This window comes from Vidua macroura, chromosome 4, assembly GCF_024509145.1.
Source record: "Vidua macroura isolate BioBank_ID:100142 chromosome 4, ASM2450914v1, whole genome shotgun sequence".
Lineage (NCBI taxonomy): Eukaryota > Metazoa > Chordata > Aves > Passeriformes > Viduidae > Vidua > Vidua macroura.
Window position 1 is genome coordinate 936,605 of NC_071574.1, and position 20,803 is coordinate 957,407.

Genomic DNA, 20,803 nt, shown 5'->3' on the forward strand with positions numbered 1-20,803 from the left:
AGTCAGTATTATCACTGGATTTAAAAAAAAAGCAAGCAAACCCATCAAACCTGTTTGTTAAGCAATGCAGTTTGGGAATACTCTCCTTGCTGTTCTAATTGCTTCCCCATTGGGAGGAAGGTGGAATGCACGTGTTGATCAGACTAAAATTTCCTTCTAGAAGGGCTGTTTGGCTTCTAAGTAACACTGAAACACAAATAACCTCGCTTGACTTGCATACAAACTACTCTGATGAGCAAACTCCTTCCCCTGGCAATAGCTGAGGCAAGGCAGGCTGTGACTGAAGCTCCTCAGCTGTCCTGCTCCTTCCCCTGCTCAGACACTTCACATTCTGCAGGGAATGTGGGAATGGCTACTCACCATCAGGTTGGGCAGAAAATTCAGTAGCTTTTAAGTCTTTAAATGTCCAGTCTCAGCTTCTTAACACTTTGCTTCAGCAAAGTACTTCAGTGTTGATGACAGTGAGGGGAACTGGCAGTTTGTTATCTGCCTTCTTTTAGTTATTCTGTGAAGTTAAAAAAGGAAAAATGTTTATTGGTGCACAGTCAGTTTCCATCTAAAAGCTGAATCTGATTGCATTTTGGTTTTACTTGGGATAGATCTCTGACAGAAAATGCATCTTTGTTTTTAATTAATCCATTCAGGGACCCTAACTCTGCACAGAAGCTCACACTTTTTATGTAATTACTTCTAAAGGCTTTTTTCAGCACAGCATGGCTGTCTCTTCAGATTACTTATTATGTTTCTTTTCCTTTCTTAGTCTTTGTTGGTGGAACGTCACCTTGAAGTAGTGAATTCCGCAGGCAAGGCTGCCTGTTCCCTGGGAACCCCCTCTGCAGAGGGAACTCAACAGCTTCCCTCTCTCCTCAGAGTGGATCTGTCCAACCCAGAAAGGGACCAGCTCGGTGCATGGGCACAGAGCCTCTCCATCCTTCCCCATGTTGCTGAGAGCTCTGTGTTTGCAGGCACGAGAGGCAAAGCTGTGCCAAGAGCATTCTCTCAACACCGCAAGTGTAAAAAGAACCAGCACAACTCTCTGGTGCATCAGCTGCAACACTCACTCAGGAACCATTCTGTTCAATATTTAATCCTAAGGTTCCTTTAGCAGCTTGCTCAATTATGGAATGAAAGAAAGAAAGAGAAAAAAATGGAAGGGAAAAAAAGGAGATACAATTAGCCCAGAGTTCCCATCACCACCACCATTCATCACCAGCCTTGAGAAATCAAAGCTCTTTATTCTCTCCCACTCATTCCTCTCATGTTTAGCACTCCTATGTCAAATACAGCAGATTCAAAAGGAGTGACTGAGAAATACTTTTCCTTGAGTAGCCCAACAATTCGAGTGCTGTTGTGAATGGAAGGAGCTCTCTTTGCCTTAGCTAAGCTACACACAAGTACTACAGCAACACACTCAGCGAGGCAGGAAAAAAGCCTCCCTCATTCTCTGCAGACAAAAAAATAGTGACAAAAAAGGTACAGGGAAAGGGCTCAGCTCCGCACTCCAGGAAAGGCTGTTGATGCCACGAAGGGGGAGGGGACACGTTTGTGCTGCTCTCAGGGAGACAGTGACACTCGCAGCCCTTCCCTTTCTGCAGCGAAGGCTCTTGAACACGTGAGTTAATCAGGTGTTAGGTGAGCGTGGTGCCACCGAGCTGTTTGGCACCCACAGGCTGGATCACCCCTGGAGCTGGAAATGATGCACCTGGGAAGGAACACACGGGTACCGCTCCCTCTGCAGCGCCGTGCAAAGGAGCAGCTCCATTGCTCAGTGCCCATCACTCGCTGGAACAGACACAAGGGAAGCACTGCCAGGATGAATCCCTCTCCTGCCTGCTGAACATGCACAGGGAGCTGCTCCTTGAGCAGCTTTTGCCACTTACCTCCATCTTTTGCCACAGAAGCCATGGCTGTCAGAGTGAATGGGCTCTGGTTAATGCAGATCACATCCCACAACCTTTCCCAGCTCCTTCTGTGCCAGCACGCCCCATTAGTCTCCAAATGTCACAGAAAGGGATTTAAATCAACACTGAGGAGAGCAGGGATGAACAGGCAGGGAAGCACACGGCTACCAGAGCAGCCACTGCCATCACGGCACACACCACACACTGTGTGTCTCCACTGGCCCTCCCCTAACAGTGGCTGGGAGCGTGCATGGACTCCATCCCATTTGGGATGGGAGCTGGAGATGCCAATTGAACCTGCCCTGCCCACTGTGGACAGCTTTGGAGCCATTGACACCACAGGACCTTGAGGCCTCAGCTCCAAAGCCACCAACGCAGTCTCTGCACCACCAGGCCCAGGATGGAATTGCACATGCTGGGACAAACCAGCCTCAAAGCTCCTCCCATTCCCTGGTTCCCTTTATACCTCTGCCATGTCCTCCTTGGCCCTGGATGCCCTCTCAGGGATATCTGTACCTTCTGCCTGATCCTGCTGGGCCTTCCTCAACTCGCTGGCTCGACAGCAAAGCACCACAGCAACAGAAAACTCTGCACCTCACTGCCCTGCTTGCCCACCTCTCCTCCCTCAGAAACCCAGCAGCACTCCCCCAGCTTGCCCTCCAAAGCTGAGCCCTGTGTGGCTCTGGGCTCTCTCCCCTCCATGGGTGGCAGCCCTGGAGTCTGCACAGGGCAGCTGCTGATTCCAGGTTGTTCCTGGTGGATCAGGACTGCAGTGTGGTTCCCTGCTTGTGCTTTCACTTCTGCTGTCACAGAGCTCTGCTGCTCTCCCTCGTTCCTCCACAAATCCCCACTGCTGGCTACATCATCACCTTAGCCCAATGCTTTCTTCCAGCTTTTCAATATTTAAAAAAAGCTTTTCCAGAGAACACAAAAATGTAAAGCAATGTTACAAAAGCAGGCTTGTAGCAATATTTACAGATGTATAGAGTTACAGGCTGTCGTGCCTCTGGGTTAAAATCCAGGGGAGCACTTACTGTTTGGGCTCCTGCGTTCCCACTGACCCATCCAAACCCTGCCAGCAGGGATAGAAGGGAACAGTCCAAGGGGTGGTAAAAGCTCATTGGAGTGGGTGAAGTGAGCAGCTGCTGGGCCCCCCAAGTGCCATCACCTCCCACCACCAATCCTGCCCCAGCCCACAGCAGGAGCACTCCCATTTATTTGATTTCCAGGCATCAGGCTTGCAGTTGTTAACTACTGTCACTAACTGATTAGACACTGAGCAGTTCCAAAAGTACCAGTCTGGGGGTGACAATTTTCTGTCCATGTGAAACCTGACATCTTAGGGAATAAATGGTGCCTGGACACATGCAGGCATTTCATAGCTTTTGGATATTAGCACCAACAATTATTTCTGCTTCACTTCTTACACTTTTTGTGGGTTTTAAATATTTAGAGTTCAGCTTGTTCAAAGATTTATTTTACTTGATTTTTGATATTGGCTTTTTAACTGTCCACACCTTCTTTGTCACTGCTTCAACATTCTGAGAACTCACATTTCTAACTCACTGAGAACGTATCAAGGGGTTTGGTGCTGGTTCTGATACACAGATTCACTCACCCCACAGTCATTTTCTCACCTTCAAGTACCATTGACATGCCCTGGTTACAGTGCTCTCCTCAACAACTGCTCAGGTAGCCTGACTCTGGTTTTCTAGAGTAAAACCCCAAACAACCCAAACCTAAAACCTAATTGTTTTTGCACATTTTTTTCACACCAAAGGGACTTTGGGTGTACAGAATTGGTGACACAAGGTTCCAGAGCTCCCTTTCCATTTTAGGCATGCTGCATTTCTGCTTATTTCCTAGCAAACCATGCACTAGTAGCTGATTTCCTGGCTGTAAGCCAACAATCGCACTGATCTGCGGTATACTGCAGTCTGAGAGAAGGTCAGCATTTCCGCCCCACCCTCTTCCACCCTCCTGGGTACTGAGATCTGGAGGGGTGAGGCTGCTCTCGCGGGCCGGCTGCTCTCCTGCAGGTGCATAAATCAGCTGCCAGCACTGATTGTCAGTCATGGACTGCAGGCATGGCCCAGGTGCAGGGCGAGGCTGAGAGCAGAGGAAGCTGTCCGCACACACACAGCAGTGTTGCACAATGAAGCTGCTTCAGCAAAGAGGGCCTTGGCCACTCAAGCACTGTGCAGCCCAGCTTTTAGTTAGGTGTCAGAGCACTGATTAGGAGGTGCTCACTTTGGCAAAAAGGTGCTGTCTTTGTTGTAGGCTCCTTGGCTACCACCATCATCCAGACAACTCGCTGCCCTTCACGCACCTACCCAAATTGCTGCTGGGCTCTAAAGCAACAAAGGGCAGAGGCTCTCACAAACAGCTTTTGATTAAAATAGCAAATAACATCAACTTACATGAAAATATATTTCAGTGCTTGCTTGATATTTTGTTTTTACTCTAATAAAAAGGGAATCATAATCTCTCACAGATTGTTGCTCCCCCCAAAAAAGCAAATCACAATATGCACTGACTGCAAATGCCAGATTTAAATATTCAACACAGCTGTACTTGTGGAGAGCTGAGAGAAAATTCCCCTGCTCTCTCTTCCTCCTCATTCAGCAAATCAGGCAGAGGATTTGGAACATAAATTCAGAAAGTATTTTCATAAACAGAATATTTCAGCAGTTAAGACTGAGGTTTTAAGCAGTTCTGTCTCTCCATACATTCTCTTCCTATGCCTTGGTGGAAATAAATCAAAATCTTAAGCTGCTGCAATAATCTCTAAGAGACAAAACAGATGGAAAAAATGATAGGATAAAGTACCTTATGAGAAAGATTTTGGCAACACAAACCCAATGCTTTGGTTCTTTACCTAAATGTTTAGACTTGCAGCAGGCAAAACCAAAGTAAAATTGTTTTTGTTTTAAATATGTGGTACATTTTATATAGAGCACACTTTTCATATTAAAAAAAATTCCACAGGGAAAAGCGACTCTAATAAAAGAAAATACTTCAATATTATTCACTAGGTTTTGCCAAGAACCCCCAGAAAGAAAGCAAGCCTTACATACACGAGCAGACATTGCAGTGCCTCAAGGCCTGCAGCCACAGAGCCCCAGCCTCACACAGGTCCTGAAGGGCTCCTGGGGGTGGGCAGTCCCCAGGGGCTGCCACCATGGCCAATGCTGAGCTGCTCAAAAAGAGCCTGGAGCAGCACCAGTTTTTATTCTTTTTACTACCTTGTCTCCCCATTACACAGCTTACCTGTGTGGCCCTGGTTTTGCCATCCTGATTCCCCCTTTTCGGTATTCATTGGACATTTTCTCCATCATCTGCCACAGCAGCTGTCTGAGTCCTCATTATTTTATTTACAGGATTTCTCCACTTCTCACACTGTTACTTTGTTATTGCAGCCACAAGTGAGGGTTAGCCTGGACAGCTTGGACATGACTTGCTCTTTGATTTCTGGATGGTTCCTGCAGTTTCCTGTGTTTCCATTGTGTTTGTGCCACTTTGTGGCCACGTGCCTGGGCACTGTTTGGGTCTCAGCAGCCTCTCTCGCTGCGGTCTCCAAGCTCACATCAGGGCAGGTTGGGTGTGTAACCCTAACAGGTATCATGAACTTGCAGTGAGATGGATCCACTTGCTGAAGGAAATAAGACTAAAAAAATAGAAAAGTACCTACCCAAGGATCCCTGTGTGACCTCAGACCTACAGACTGAAATTCCTGCAGGATGTTTAAAAAGATGCAGCTAATACCTTGAAAAAAAAGCATTTTAGGGAACCTGTTTTGACTAAGAAGTGGAAAGAAAGAAATTAGAATTAGGGCCATGAAAGTCCATATGGATATATAAGTAGAAATGTGTGCATGTTTGCATGTAAAATCATGCAGCTTAAAAGCACACACAACTTTGGGGGTTTTTGGTTACTTGGTTTTAATCTGTTCCAAGTCATGATCCTCAAATTGGGTTTTCCATAATTGGTTTTAGCTGAGCTATAATGCATTGAATTTAGAAACCTTAAATCTTTATCATCTTATGTTGTTTTTTTGGAGATGAATATTATAATACATTTCATTTCATACTGGTAACAAGTGCAAGAGCTGAATATTTATTCTTAGAAAAATGTAATGCTTTTCTTTTTGAAGCAGAGCAGCTACAACATCTGTACACGTTTGTCCTTTCTATTTCAGTATTAATAGTCATGTTTTTATGACCTCATTCAAGAAACCCACAAGAAGTTGGCTGTTCTTTTTCTATCGTGTTTGTGCCCTTTACATCATTTCCTACCTCTAATAACTAATGATGATAGGTAATTACTTAACAGATGGTAAAAGCTCTTGAACTGCTTTTAAGGACTACTGAGCTCTGCTGCATTTTGGGAGCATTAACTTCTGTCACTTTCCATCTTCGGGTCATTCCAAGTTTGTTCAGCCATCATTAAGTAGAGTCAAGGGCCTGAGAGTTTTGTGTTTTTTTAAATTTCAGAACTGGCGGTTAGTAACGTGCTACTTCACACCACTGTTATTTCAAATACTTCTCTTTGCGAGGCCACTCTTAACACTGAGAAACCACGAGCCCTCTCTTCTCCCCGTGTGATGAGCACAGCAGCCCAGGCAGCCCAGGGCACCTGACCTTTAGTTACCACAGATGCAGATTCTCTCTCTCTCCTGTAGCAACACACTGTCACATCATTAACAGGAGGCTGGGGGGGAAAAAGCCAAACCTTAAAACTTAGAGGGGTTGGTCTCATTCATGTCCTTAGGCTGCATTTACATTTTGTCCCGAGTCACACAGGCAGGAGAAATTCCACATCAGAGAGGGCAGAAGTGAGGGATGAAATTCACAGCTGAACACACACAAGAGTTAGTGACCCCCTCCATACTTCCCTTGCACTTTGATTAAGTTGCACTTTAACTACAGTAAGTGCTGGCCTAATTACTCAAGCTCCACTGTACAACACCAGCAACTCTGCTGCTGCTTTTCCAGTTCTGACAGCTGTTTGTCTGGCTCTGGGTGGAAATGCCTATGAGGAGCTGTGGCTAAAGACACAAAATTGACTAAAAAATATTTATTGCAGCACAAATTAGCAAACACTATGTCTAGAAACAAATAATTCATTTTTATGATTGCTGCTAAAATCAACTCTTGCATTTTGCATGAGACTGTTAAGTTGGAAATAATACACAAATAAAATCAGTGTGATTTCTTCAGCTTTAGGATCAAACAGCCCTCCTCATATACAGCTGTAGGTACAAGTGATTAGATTAGGTTGTCCATTTCTCATCTGATGCAAAGAGCTGCACACAGATCACTGGACACACCACAGATGAGCTCTGGTTAAGTGTGCCCAGAAGTGTGATTCACTGCTAAAAATAAATGTTCGTAACTGATTTGTTACTTAAATGAAATGGGTAGGTAATATAACAAATGGATTCTAAAGCAGAGGTCGTGAAACCTCTGTTTGAAGTGAATATTGTAAATACCCCTCTCTATTTCTCACCCTCCTGTGTCAGTGTGTGCTCATACTGCTGCGCTGTCCATCCCTGAGTGGCACTCAGTGGCACTGCCACCTCCTGGGCGTTTGGTCAGTGATTCACTATTGAACAAACAGCTCCTGAGGTCAAGTAACACACTTGTTCCCACAGCTCAGAGAAGCACATTATGTCTTGCTGATTTTCCTTGGCACAGCTCTGCATTGCTCCGAGCACAGGTATCAACCTCCCACTGGTGTGCGCCGAACCCCAGTGCCTCCTGCAACTCTGCAGTTTTAGTTGGGATTGAGAAGAAAATGATCCTGATTTGCCCAGTGAGAACCCAAATGTGACCTCAACTTGTACTTGGTTCAATAATCTCCAGCACATTAGTAAACTGCAGTTTGGAGGGGATTATGTTCACACACAGAGCGATACTTATAATCATCACCATACAAAAATGGACCCCCTAGGTATTAATTTTTGATGTACTAAGCACTTCCTTTGCAATTCCACTGTCATCTGGCATCACTGTTCCACAAATTTAGAGTGTTGCTGCATTGTTTTGTACCATGACTCCTTATGATTTAGCAAGTCTAAGCAGATACAGCTGATTGTATGAGCCCATTTGCATTTTCTGCTCTTTTACAGGGTAACAGATACTATCCAAAAACTTTTAAAACAGCACTATCTTTGCACAGCTTAATAAATTGTTATGAATAAGCAAAATGCTTGGTTATGTTACACTCCAAATTAGCCTGGGCTTTACAAGAGTTTGTAACAGATAAGGGAAAAAAATGAACAAAACTGACCACAAACCAAATACAAGTCTGGGAAGGTTCCATGTGAGAGGAAGCTCCAGAAGTGTCTATGCCTGAAATGCAAGGGAGAGAACCTGTGCCCCAAAAATTCTTCCAAGACACATTTTTTTTTTAATTAGTCTCAGAAATAATTATTTTTATATTTTAAATATGCTGGCAAATCAGGCAAAATCATATCATGAAACTGCATAAGCAGTAGTTAGACGTAATGCACATTATTTACTCTTGCAGCCTGAGAACAGAAATGTAGTCCCTCTTACATATCAGACTTTAAAAGCACAAACAGGAGACAGATCCTTTCCCTGCCTGAAAAAATGTACAAGGGGTGTTGTGTGAAAACAGAGTTCTCCTCATGCTCTTTGAGCCCTCCAAAATGCACTAAAAGCAAGCACTTTGCAGGAGGCTCCCTGAAGCCGAGAGGACTAAACCCAGGGGTGGTCAATCACCTTAGTTCCAGTCCACGATTCCCAGTCCCAGCAGGAGCACTGAGCTCATTCCCAGCAAACCACGGGCTTGCCATCAGCCCCAGAGTGCCAGGTCACAGCCCTTCCTGAGACACAGCACAACCCTGAAGCATTCCAGCCTTGCCATCCTGGAGAAAGCCAAACATAGGGAGGAGGGGGAAACAAAGAAGCACCTCTGGTTTAATTAAGGGCTTAATTAAGGGGTTAATTAAGAAGCCACAGGTTTCTTCTGATACTTGAACTAATCACAACGTAAAATTATCATTTGGTAGAATTTTTAGATTTGCTGCAGTGTCATGGCTCTAGCAGAAATCATGTCCAGGAATCTGTTCTCAAGGTTCTTGGCTAATGGGTTTCTGCATGTCTTTACCATATTTAGATGGATTGAACAATAACATTAGAACTGCTTCCACAGCCTCTGGGAACTCCAGCACACAACCTGCACTACAGCAAAACTCTCTCACTACTGCAACAGAACCTCTGGCAATTTGTAGTTATAAAAAAGTGTATTTTCAGAAGGCAAAATAAGCATGTTGATGTTACCAAACATGACAGCAGGTCAGTCTGGGGACAGTCTGAGGCAAACACTGAGCTGGAGAAAACATTAGTAAACAATTCATATTCCCATCACCTGTCCTGCTAAAATTGGTTAAAGCACTGCTGGAAGTCATCTCTGAGCCAGTGGTCTAATTTATTCTACAGAAGATAAGGGAGACATCAACACTTGACTGGCAGAGCCCCTACCACATGTTCCAGGACCCTCTTCCCACACCAGGCTTGAAGCAGACTTGGATTTGCTGTCTCCTTTCCAAGGACTTCTGGGAAGAGAGAGCAAAGGAGATCTCACCTTACCAAGAGATGATTGCACTCGAGATCTCCAGACTCAGGGGCCCTCTGGAGTTTACTGGTGCAGAAGCACCCAGGGAGAGTAGGGACAGGTCCTGGGGACCATTTCATCCTGAGAAGGGAGATGGAGATAAAGTCAGTATTCAGGTGGTTTAACAGAAACGAGAGTACAAGGATGGCTATTTTTCATCCTTCGGTTGGAACCAAATAATGCACCAAGTGGATCAGGCCAAACCCAATAGATCCTGTTAAGATTTTTGTCCTAATGACCACTGGCGAGTGAGTGTAAGGAAATACTTAAATAATGCTGCTGTGAAAAGGCATCGGAGAAAAATATCAAGCACTGCTGGCAAAGTACAGTGAAAGTTTGCAAATCCAAATGAGTTTGATAGAAGACTGCAAGACTGTGAAATAAACTTTACAGCATTTATTCTTCATCCCAATAATCCTCACCAAACAGAGGCTGTGAATCTTCTGCAGACTGAGAGGTTAAGGAGAAGAATAAAATGTTGGTTGTAATATCTGTTTCTTCCACATCTATATACTCTTATTTATTTTTTTTTTTAAACTTGACTCCACTCTAGTGGAAGGAAAAATAATTAGGAAGAGGAAAAAATCAGCTTAGGTAAAATGAAGACTTGATGGTTAGGCAGCAGCTGGGATTCTGATGGTCTGGTGCACAAACCTACACGGTGCCTGCAGGAGCTCCACAGTGCAACCACCATCTGTAGCTGTGGAACTCAAGGAATACCAGGATGGGAAATGAATGATAGGAAGCAAAGAGAACTCATGATATGATGAGTTTGCCCCCTTTCCTTTCTTTGTTTAATTTTCTAGGGGTGAAGTGACCAAAGGAAAGATAGGAACAGATTGTCATTTATTCTGGCTGGGATTTTTCACAGCTAAAACGAAATGTTTATAAAAGGTACAACATTATTGTTGCTGTGTCTGCACCAGCCCCACAGTCATCTCACTGAACCGCAAACAAGTGCATTTACATTTAAAGAAGCCATCTTTCTTATCCTGCTGGTGTGAAATAACAAGCATTTTTGAATGAAATGGCAGGTTTTTTTATTTCTGAGCACCTGCATGTAACATTACATCCCTAACTCTTAGTCTGTACAGTTAATACTGTCCATCTGATGAAAAGGAAACTCTGGTTTTAGTGGCAATAACCAAGAAATTTAGACCAGGATAGTACAATATGCATCTTTGAGAAAGGTCCCAACCACAGATGAGGATTTCTTACTATAGGAAAAGGTTTCTAAAACCTCGTTACTGAAAAGAACAGTTATCTTGGAAAAATGGATCAGACAATTTTCTTTAAAGCTCAGCCATTATGAAGTGTGTTTGGAGTTTTCTTAATCCTTGGAAATCCACTGTCTCCTCTAGCAGCTTGGAGCTTTTTTCCCTTTATATTAAGTAAGGACAGATTTTCTTACTTATATAAAAAGCCTGTGGAAAGAAAAATCCTGTTTAATTCTTCACAGCAGATCTTTGAGCACAGACTTCTGAGCAACTCTGCATTGCTCTGAAAAATGGGAATGGAGTTCTGGGTGCAGCTTACAGACTTGGGCTCTGCTCTAGAGAGATACCTCAAGCAGATAAAGATAAATTTAATTAAGCTAAATCCTTTGACTTCTGCCCTTGGACTTTGGAACAGGTTGAATGTGATTTCAGGAAAGATCATATCCGAGCTTTGGACTTTCAAAGAACTGAGAAAAACACACGTATCCACTTCAAACCTCTCTTTTTATCTGGGAATACAAACCGTGGCCTGTGCCACCTTGTGAGCAGAGGGAGGGGCACAGGGACACACCTCTGGAAACAGCTGGACAAATTTCAGACTTCTGTGCTGCTGAAAATAGCAATACTATTTGCCCAGTGGGTACTTAATTTTCCTTGTGCAATGCTGTTGTTCTTTAGCTGTCTCTAGCATCTGATTCAGGAAAATGAACTGCTGTGTGGCTGACAGGTGTTTGAGGGAAATAATGGATTGTGATTTGGGGAAAATGATGGATAACATTCTTCACCCATCTACTTAAGGTGCTTTTTTCCTCATTAAAAATCTATCTCAGGCAAACTGAGTGCACCGTGTAAACTTGCAGCTATGCTAGTAAAATTCACTTTTGGATTAAAACCACATCTCTAAGTTGCATGCAGAGGCATGAAGCCATCTACATTGCTAGCTTTATCTTGGGAAAGACAGAGGGACCAGAATGAGGAGTGCAGAATCACTGTATAGAGAGGCTTTCCTGGAGACTGGGGGGAAAAGAACCCAGGCTCCTGAACCTCCTTCCTGCAGGGAAGTGCTATCTGTGCTGCCTCCTATAGATCTTACCAGTAAACCCAGGCAAAGTCTCTTGCATTGCAAGGATTCTGTTGGGTAACACCAACCAGACCCATCAGCAGAGATCAGTTCCTCACCTTCTTGCCCCTGTCCCTTGGTGGTGCCTTTCCTAGACTTGCATTACACTGGGATTTTGGGAAGCTGCAGTTATCCTGTAGCTCTGGGTGGGGGCAGGCTGCAACCCAGTGGGGTCTGGCAATGCTTCCTACTTCCAGAGCCTGAATGAGTAATACCAACATGTTATTAACTGACCACTGGAGGAGGATACAGCAACAAGTCAGCCATTCCACAATAGCACACAGAAATAATGACCCTAACATATTCCGAGCCCGGGAAAAGTGCACTTGAAATCTCATGGGAAAATGGGTTCTCTGGGGCTGCAACACCCTTCTGCTAATTCAAGGCTCACAGGACTTAGATCATACTGAGTGAGAGCTTCCAGCATTTTGCCATCCTCTGAACTCAACCAGAGGAGTGACAATAGTGGCTTGCCCATTAGCAGGCAGGGCATTTCCCCTCACTGCTCACAGATCAGGTGTCACAAAAATAGATCAGTTCTGAGTGTTTCTCACTGGAGCATCATGTAAACACTTGCAGAAAGGGAGAAGCAGGAAAACTTTGAATTATAAAGAAAAGAATTTGAATAATCACAATCAAGATTTTAAAAACTGTACTTGCAAATAAGCACAAAGTATTTCCATAGACCCAGGAATTCAGATGATAAAGTGCTCAGAAATGTTCTGCCAGAGGGCTCTGTTTTCCCCTTCAAGAAGTTTTGATATATCAGCAGCCACATGCCTTAATTTACTGGTGTATGCTAATTTCAGTGACATTTTGCTTCTGATGAGAAAAGTCTAAGCGATCTAAAAATCTATGTGATGTTTCAAAATGAGTTTTCACTTCAAATGTATAATACATAGACGTAAACAGATTTTGGTTTTGTCAAAACTTTTCTGGCAATACAATAACAACAGGAAAATAAGAAGGAGCCATGAAAGGAGACGAATAAATTGCCACTAAAGGAGACTGGGGCTTGGGGCCATGGGAAACCTTCCCTGTTATTAGACACTCATCTTCTCCACTGGCCAGGCGACATCATTGCTTTTGGTCAGCATGTAGGGATCAGATGTGCACATTCTTGATCCTGCCTCACTGAAAGGGAACTGAAGGATTAAATGATCCCTTGAAATAACTTCCAATTACAAATTTCTTTAGTTTAAAATTTTTTATAGGAAATAACCAAATCTTGAGTTACTGATTTCACAGACCAGCTCTTTGGACCTACTCCATTCAAACAATGGTGATTACAGAGTATTCTGAAATTCTGTTTCCATATGAGCTGGAGATATTAAAATAGACATGATCAAATTAAATTAGGTTGTATTTACAAGACTGCAGTAAAATATTTGCACTGGCATTAGGAAAACTTTTGGGGAAACCCCCAGGCCAAGCAGGGATGCAGGACTCCCTGACTCTAAATTATAGTGCAAGTTTTGATTGTCTGTCTGTAGGTGAGTATCATGGCCAGGTCATCAGGAGCAAGTCTCCAACCAGGTTCCAATGAAAGATTCACAGACTTGAAGTGATCCTTGCTTCTGATCCCAGTTTTGAACCCGTGGAATCTTTCGATGCATGGCTTGAAGCAAACTTGGTGCTGCTCTAAGCAACTTTTGATATCAATACTTTTGAGAATGAAAAAGGGAAATTGTCCTTTGACCCTGATTTATGAAATAACTTGCACTCTTTTTAATCCATAAAGAGAGCATTCATTTTTGTCTTTTGGAAAAAGCCAATTATGACATTTTTCCAGGGATGCTCTTTCCAAGGAGATTCAGCTACTGCCATCTATTGATTTATACTGTGAAGGGTCACTGTCAAAGTGCACATCTTCCCTGTACCTTTTCTAAGAGGACTGTAGAATAACAGGGGTGAGAAAAGGACACGGAAAGAATGCTTCTCCTTCCCAGCAGGGAAAAGCAGGGATTTGGAACAGGAAGAAAATACCAGGAGGAGTTTGAGGGTGGGGTAAAGGCACACACAGATTTTGTTTTACAGGTAAAGTCTCCAACAAGAAGGGTAATATCCACATGTATGGGGTGATCTGTCACTACTGACTTCTCTGAAAACCAGTCTGAGATGTGCAGCTGTGTTTTCCTCATTAACTCATATTCAGATGAGTTGGTCAACGTTCAGCTCTTTAACATCAGCCCAACCTCACTGGGATGATGCAAATCATCCCAGCCTTTGGACAAGAACCTATTTCCAACCATCTGTGGAAGGAAGGCACTGACCTGAACTAATTAAATGAAATCTAGCCAGTAGTTTTTTTAAGGGATGAGACCAAAGCTGGAGATGCACTGACTCGGAATAAGAAGTGAGCTATGACCTCCAGCAAAGCCCTGCCTACGTGCCAGGGAGCAAACTGTGAGTTGAGAAAGCAGCTTGGGCAGAGGGAGTCCATGGGAGTGGAGGATAAAACAGGGAAGCAGCCAAGGTGGAATTTAGTCATCTCCTGTTGTTGTGTATCCCAGCAAAAGACTGCCATCCCTCAATCCTTCTTTTGCTTTTCCTTGTGCTGAGCAGCAAACAGCCTTTATCTCCTCCAGTCTGAGAACCAGGGTCTGAGCTGCATAACAGACCCAAGGGTCTTTTTCAATGTTACGGCTTTCCCCTTCTCAAATAAACAGCTTCCATGAACATTTCTTCTCTCACTGCCTCTTTTACCTTTGATCTTGCAAAAATAAGAATTCTCCCTTCTGAAAATGAACTTACCTTGCCTAAACAGAAATCTGCTTTATTAATTTGTTTTCAGCTGAAATACAAAATATCCACTGCACACTTCCTGCACTATGTCAGCATCTTGCTAATTACTTAAACAACACAGGTTTTTTTTGTTTTGTTATTTTTTTTTTTTTAATGAGACATAGTGGGGAGAGGCAGAGTCTGTCTTCAGTTACTCATTTTGTTTATTCAAATTACGAATAATTTCTAACCCAATACTACAAAAAAAAGTGTTCCAGGGTAAATTTGGAAGTCTGTTGTGTTAGGATCCCCTAAACAAAATGCAATTAGAGCCATGCCATGAATGACTAACACTTGAGAAGCAATTATTTCTCAACGAGGTGAATTTCCACCTCACAACAACTGTTTCTCAGGTTTTTGTGTGCTGGTGCTAAGAAGATTAGAGAGATTAAATAAGCACTTATAATCATGGAGGGAAACCAGAGCGATCTTACTCCTGTCCAAGGCAGCTGGGCTGGGGATGTCGGGGCCGGAAGGTGACGGAGGCCTGAGGGCTCCCTGTGTCCCCTGGAGCAGGCTCTTCAGAGCTTCTTGATCCCCTTGGCCATGGTCAGGCTCTTGTGGATGAGAAGACCACTGCAGTGCAGTGTGGCACAGCCATGATGGACACTGAAAAATGAAGGGAATTAGCATTAACAAGCCAGTTTGCTGCTCTGTTAGAGAGTGCAAGAGGCATGGACATCCCATCTGATGTCAAGACTGTTCCTCAGGCAAGTACAACCACCTACTGCTTAACAGGAATACACAAGTCATAGGCACTGTTACCCAGCTTTTTACCCTGGTTTTTATTTATACTATTGCAGCACTTTGACCATGAGTCAACAGCTGAGTCACAGCTCCCTGTAAAATAAAGCTCCTGGGTTTCCTTGTGTGAAATACATAAATAAAAAGAAATAGTTGTCTGTTGCTGGTTGCATCTTCACTAAAATGCTATGCAAGAACAATAGGTCTTTTCCACTTGAAACCAGAGCTCCACACTTCTGGGGTGCCATTCCCATTCCATGGACTGCAGGCTCAACACAGGCCCCTTCCTCCTCTCATTCCTACCCCATTTCCCTTTCCAAACAGCAGTTACACTAGTTACTATTGTAACAGCCTGCACACAATCTGCTGAGAATAAATACCCATGTAATGAGCTGAAATGATATGGTAATTTATTAATTCAAAATAATTACATGGCTATTTGGGCCCTCCAAAGTAAGGTATTACTTATTCAGCCCAAACAAATTGCTGTTTGCCCAGGTTTTGAACTCTGGTAAACAGCAGTGCAGCAGTCATCTGCATACTGAATCCTGAGACTATTTTGTATTAGATGTTTACATACACAGAACTGGAAACAAATATTTGTCAAGGCAACAAGCAGCTTTTAGCACAACCAAGGGGGAAAAAACCAAACCAGAAAGCCCTTGGAAACAGGAGTGAAAACATGGCCAAGTCAGAATGCTACAAGGGCACCAGCTGGCTCCAAGTCACCAAATGCCCTCTACAACATCTCACAAGCTTGAAAACATTAGATAAGAGGATGGGAATTGTTAAGTTTATTTTGGCTTGGCATTTGTGTCCGAGTTGAGTGCCTATCTCCCTGTGTCACCTGGAAATACAGATGGGAAAGCCACCACAGAAATGAAGATGGAAGGAAGAGTGAGGGCAGACAGACTTTCAAGCCCTTGATTTCAGCCAACTCTCCTTGAGTCAATAGAACATCTTCCACTGGCTTTGGTGAGGGCTGAGCAGGCACAGGCCTAGATTTCAGAGCATTAATCAAAGATTTAAAAACCATCTCGTGGGCACTAGCAGAAGGATCTCCATGAATGTGAATAATGCAAGCTGGAGTCATGACTCTTGGCTTTTCAGAGGTAATTGCGTGCTCTCTGAAACTGCCAAAAGCACTGTTAACCAAGGATTTGGAATAACCAAGGACATTGGACTGGTGCTGCTTGGTGGAGGAAGGCAGAGCCCTTCAACAGCCAGAGTGGGGATCAAGTACCTCACAGACACCACTGAGTGAAGCACACCAATGGACTGCATTGAGTGAGCTCCTTTTCTTCTGAGATGATGAAATATTTGGGCCTGAAATGAAAATTAAATCCACACTTGACTTTCTACTCCTCTATTACACAGCTACACTTCAAACACACGACATTGAGTTTCATATCTTATTTCTATTTTTGGGGTTGCTGATTTAAAGAAGTGGACATAGATTAAAGATCTGCACGCCATTTCCTACTTCCAGGGAAAAAAAATAATGAAATCAACTGAAATCTGGTCTGTCCTGGTTAAGTACAACTTGGGCGAGAAATAAAACTGAGTTGCCAGTGTCGCCACTTAAAAAAAACAGGCAGACTAGAAAAGCAAGATGTTCAGAGGCTCTCAGATTACAACAAAATAGTATCTACCCTGTTTTAACAAGGATTTGCAACTTACAACAGGGTGGTCCAAAGGGTTGTAACATAACCACTGTTTGGCTTCCAGAAGCACTTCACATCTGCTGAGTCATCTGATGTTCTAAACCTTCAAGAAAGCAGAAAACACATAATTTTCTAACATATATGCAAAAATACTAAAACTTCACATGACTTCAGTGGTAGCGTTCCTTTTTATGCATACTTTGAAATTTTTGTTTCAGCATTAAGTATCTCTTAATCTATTTATATATATTTATAGCTATATATTTATAGCTGGACTATTCCAGTACTGTCACTTAGCATTCCTGCTGCTGAAGAATCAGCATCATACTCTCTGCTTCATTTGCTGATGCTGTTCAAGGTGTAATTTGGAACACTTAACCTTACCAGAAAAATGGCAGCTTTCTATGGCATCAGTAGAGTTGTCATTAAAATCCCCCAACACTGTTTTGCATTGTTTGGAAACAAGCTGCATGTAGGAGTAGCACACAACACTATGTGCTCTGCTATTTACGCAGTTGTTTTCCCAGAAAGCACATTTTTTCACTCATTATTTGTATTTCCCATGGCTCAGGAAGCAGACTGGGTGCAAGGTTGCCTTCCTGGAAGCAGCTTTCTGCTTGCTCGCTCTGGGGTTGTGTCAGGAGGCTGCAGTGTCCTACAGTCCCTTCCCACAACCGAGTGCCTCCAGGCTGCTTTCTGCTCTTTGTGCCAGGCCAGTTCCATTCAGCCTTGCTCTTTGCTGCAGCTGCCTTGCCATTCTGACACCAGCACTGTTTGAGGTGCTCTTGCCACTTCATCAGTTGCACATTTTCATGAGAACATTGTGAAGCTCTCCACAGTTCTCTATATAGATTCTTTCAAGCACCACAAGAGGAGAAAAACCCCAGCACAGGGTCCAACATCCAGAATCCTGGTACAAGCAGCAGTGCACGCAGGTGCTGCTGTCCATTTCCAGTGATGATGTCCAGATTATTTTAAACACATCAGCTAAAACGTTGGCTTTTATTCTAATGTGCCATTAGATCCACTTGGATAAATTAATTTATCCATCTCAATGCTATTGCTTGTTTCAGCTTGCTTGGATTTAATTCAGGCCTGAGCTCTCTGCAATCATTTGTTCAAGTTTATGACATTACACATTGTTGACTAATAGCTTCATTTTGCTGAGCTTCCATTTATTACTGTCACTATTACAGCAGAATTTAAATTTTTGTAACTTGCCTATCCTAGCACGAATGTGACTTCACTGACATTTAACACTGATCCTGAAGGCTCCTCTTTGACTGTTTGTCACGTAAAGACAGAAATACTTCTGCTGCTGACTTTTAAAATCAATTATAATCTTGCAGGATTTGGCTCAGAGGATAACCCACAGTGAAAGGCAGGGAGTCTTAGGAGAGAGACAGTTTCCCAGTGCATTACATGAGATTGATTTTTCATGTGCAGAAAAAAAGAGGTCTGCTGAAGGGAAAAAAAACAAAACAAATCCAACTCCCCAAACCAAACAAAAAATCTTCAACTCAGAGTCAAGTCTTTTTTATGATACTTGAAAAATATGCATAAATCTGTTTTTCAGTCACTGAAATTTTAGAATCTGGTGTAAAAAAATTAAATACTCATCAATAAATTCCTTTATTTAATACTGTGAAAACATATAAAATACTTAAACTACAATTTATCATTTTAAAAGCAATATTCCTCTCTCTGCTTTCCAATATTCATAGTTTCATCAACTGTATCTGAACTGAATCTCCAAGTTCAATACAAACATTGAGGCAAAATTAAGTGCTGTGCTGGGTGATTTTCCATCAATAGATAACCAGATAAAAGCCTTCACTTTCAGAGTCATTCCCTGTCTGTATAAATGACAAATACAGCTTAATGGAATCCTCAGAAAAAGAACAATACAGTATCTTAATGGAATGAGCAAATGTTTCCCTGAAAATTTCACACTATGAACCATAATTGTTCTTTAAATTCCCAGCAAGAGCATCCATTGGCCCCACACTCTGAATTAGGCAGAAAAACATTTTAAGGCACTGGATTTGAAAACTGTTGGGGAAATTATTGACATATGGGTAAGCAGGAGGGCCTCTCAAAGCAGATTAGAAGAAAATCTATTTTGAAGGCAGATTTTAACAGCGTCCTGAATGATCCCACAAAACAGCCATGCAATGCAGGATCTGGGGCAGGGATCCTCGTGAGCGCGGCTGTCTGACCCATCCTTGGGAGATCTGGGCAAAGGCAGGGCAGGAGCAGAACCTGAGGGGCCCTGATGCTGGGGAAGGTGGAGCAGCTGCACACACACAGGACTTGCCCAGGTGAGGCGAGGCCAGCTGGGCTGGCAGAGAGGCCCAGGTAACAGAACTGCTTACCTGGGAGCAAGGTGTGGGAGCCAGGATCCAGGATTGCCCTTTCCTTGCCTTTCCCAGCTGCACAGTGCTCCGGGTGTCCTCTCCTCAGCCCTTCTGCTTCTCAGCCTCTCCTGCCCACGATGAGAGCCCCCCTGCTCATGAGAAAAGAGCCATTACAGGAGCAAGCCAGCCTTCCTGGGGGACACAGGGTCACCCTGCCAGGCACAGGCACTGACAGGGAATTCAACTTCTGCACTATTAACACAAGGTTTACCTAAAAATGACATCTCAAAGTATTTTCCTAATGCCAAAGTTTTCTTCAGAAAACTCAGTATTGGGGTCTGCTTTAACCACACTGGAACAATTTATTATACTAAACAGGATAATCTATTTTGTTTTATAAACAATGATTGTCAACTGCATTTTCTTAGAATATTTCCATCTGGGAATTCAGATGATTTTAGCACAACAACTTCAACTTGCTGCAGAGCTGTGCATGCCATTACCTAGTTACACACATCCCAATTCTTCCACCTGGGAGAGGTGTTTCCCAGCCCCACAGAGAAAATTGGAGGCCAGGCAATACTGGTGATAGGAAGGCTCATGACTGGAAGAGAAGGAACCAGTTCCCTTGCAGGAGTGCAGTGCTTAAGTGCAATCAAAATGTCATAATAAAATATGTCAAAATACGGTTCCAAATCAATGTTCTTGGAAATCTCCATTTGCCGAAGACAGATGCTAAAATTTTTGTCCTTCTGGCAATAAAAACAAGCACTGAAATATCCAAGGGGAGGAAAATGTGCAATCTTCTCTCATCTGCTTGTGTCTACTCCCCATTTTAGGACGCAGCCGAAGTAATGGAGGCCCTTAGCAGTGAGGCTAAGGGTAAAATGGTTAAAAACTCATAATCTGAGCCCCACAGGAAAAGTTAGTGTGACAGACATCAATCTGGAGAACCCTATCAGTGCAGTGCAAGTTTTACCTGGGGTAGGACCTTGGTGATTGAACTCTAAATACAGATAAACAGATGTATAATGTAACTGTTCATGCACATACAAGACACTAAAAGCCAAAGCACAAAGATGCTCTGTCGTCAGAGCTCAGCATTCATTTACTGTCCAATTCCAGCCAATTTGTTATCACAAATGCTCTCGATTAAATGTTTTATTTGATACAGGGGGAATTAAAACAATCTTTTTATTCTGATGATAGAGATGCACTTAGCAGAATATAAAACAGTAATTTAATGGCTACTTAATGGTCTGAAGCTTTAAATGAACAAACCATAAATTAAGGTTTTTGTAGCCTTTTATGCTTTCCCATTTGGATCCTAAAAACACCATTTGCATTCATTATGTAGGTCTGATATAGAACACCT

General features: G+C 43.1%; 1 long non-coding RNA gene across 11 annotated transcripts in view; it reads right to left on the reverse strand.

The window, feature by feature from the left end:
* LOC128806069 (uncharacterized) overlaps positions 1-20,458 on the reverse strand; it is a 71,488-nt gene extending 51,030 nt beyond the window's left edge. For 9 of the 11 annotated variants that reach the window (XR_008436703.1, XR_008436695.1, XR_008436702.1 and 6 more), the window contains exons 1-5: positions 19,447-20,458; positions 17,088-17,174; positions 15,098-15,272; positions 9,513-9,623; positions 361-505 (exon numbers count right to left, since the gene is read on the reverse strand). This is a non-coding gene — a long non-coding RNA (uncharacterized LOC128806069). Of the gene's footprint in view, positions 1-360; positions 506-8,647; positions 8,794-9,512; positions 9,624-11,938; positions 12,080-15,097; positions 15,273-17,087; positions 17,175-19,446 lie in introns of all 11 variants that reach the window. The other 2 variants (XR_008436696.1, XR_008436698.1) reach the window with 2 other exon arrangements.
* Between the last annotated feature and the right edge of the window lie 345 nt (positions 20,459-20,803).